This window comes from Pediculus humanus, genomic scaffold (genome assembly GCF_000006295.1).
Source record: "Pediculus humanus corporis 1103172107500 genomic scaffold, whole genome shotgun sequence".
NCBI lineage: Eukaryota > Metazoa > Arthropoda > Insecta > Psocodea > Pediculidae > Pediculus > Pediculus humanus.
Window position 1 is genome coordinate 192,309 of NW_002987116.1, and position 1,514 is coordinate 193,822.

Below are 1,514 nucleotides of genomic sequence, written 5' to 3' on the forward strand. Positions count from 1 at the left end.
CGGAAAACGGAAACGGTTCGCGAAATAACAATTTATTATTATTATTATTATCCTTCGGATGGGGAAAAAAAAGAAAATTCATTTCGGTCTTAAAAAAAAAAAAAAAAGAAAAGTTGACGGGACAATAAAAAGAACAAACGGTTAAATAATAATAATAATAATAATACTAAATTATGACGTCACGAGTAAATTATTCCTTAATCTTAAAACAACTCATAAGAATAAATTGGCGCGACATTTACCACACCGTAGGTGGCGGTGATTTCTTCTAATTCCACGTTTTTTTTTTTTTTTTTTTTTTTAATTCTTTTGATTTTTTTGTTTTTTTCCCTCCCCCTTTTTTAACGGATTTTATTTATTTAAAAAAAAATAAATCAAATTATTATTATTATTATTATTATTATTATTACGACGACGACGACGCATCATTATTGGTTTTTTTTATTTTTAATAAATAAATAAATAAATAAAAGAATGATTTTATGTATTACGTGTTAAATTAAATCGTTTTTCGTTCTATAAGTTAAACATAATTAATTTTTAACGTAATAAATCACCGATGAAATTTATTTAATTACGTAATTAAACAGGGAGGGGGCGTCGGGGGTGTGGGGCGTTGGGGGGAAAAACGTAAAAATTAAAGAGGGTATTTTTTTATTTTTCTTCTATTAGGGGTAAAAAAAAGTAATTTAATTTCGTGACGCGTTTTTTTTTTGTCAACCTTGAGTGAAAAAAAAAAAAAAAATCAAAGGAAATTTTTCCTTTTTTCCTTTTTTTGTATGTTGTTGCCTTGAGTTTTGCAAGAGACAAGTAATCAATTCTTAATGCCAGAAAAGTTTTGAACACAAAAATCAACTCGGAAAAAAAAAAGAAAGAAAGAAAGACTTATGGTGCGTTCGAATTAAATGAAAAAAAAAGTAATAAATAAAGTGAAAAAAAAAAAAAAAGAAAAAAAGTTTACAAGTTTCGAGTGGAAAAGGTTTTGCCTTTTTTTGTGCCTTTTTTTTTTTGCTATCTACCCTAGTAAATTCGACTTTTTTCTGCCAATTTTTTAAAATATTTTTCAAATAAATGTTTGGCATACGTTATCTTGAGATTTTTTAACTTTTTTTTTTTCTTCCTTTTGGGGTTTTTTGTATTGGGCGATTTAAGGTCGGGTTTTGTATTAAATTTGAATCGGTACTGCTACTACTACTACTACTACATCCGGAAATGACGTCATCACATCTTCATGTTTGTCTCTCTCTCTCTCTCTTTCCCTCACTTTCTGTTTCTTTTCATGTTTGTCTGTCTGTAGCTCTCTCTGTTTCTTTTCATATTCGTTTTTCTGTCTGTTTCTGTTTTTTTTTATGTTCGTCTCTCTCTCTTCTCTCTATCTCTCTGCTTTCCTATCTCTTCATAATTATTTCTTCTCCCACTTTCTCTTCATGTCTTTTTTTCTCTCTCAGTTTCTGTTATTTTTTGTGCTTGTCTCTTCTCTCTCTCTCTCTCTCTCTCTCTCTTTTTCTTCACTT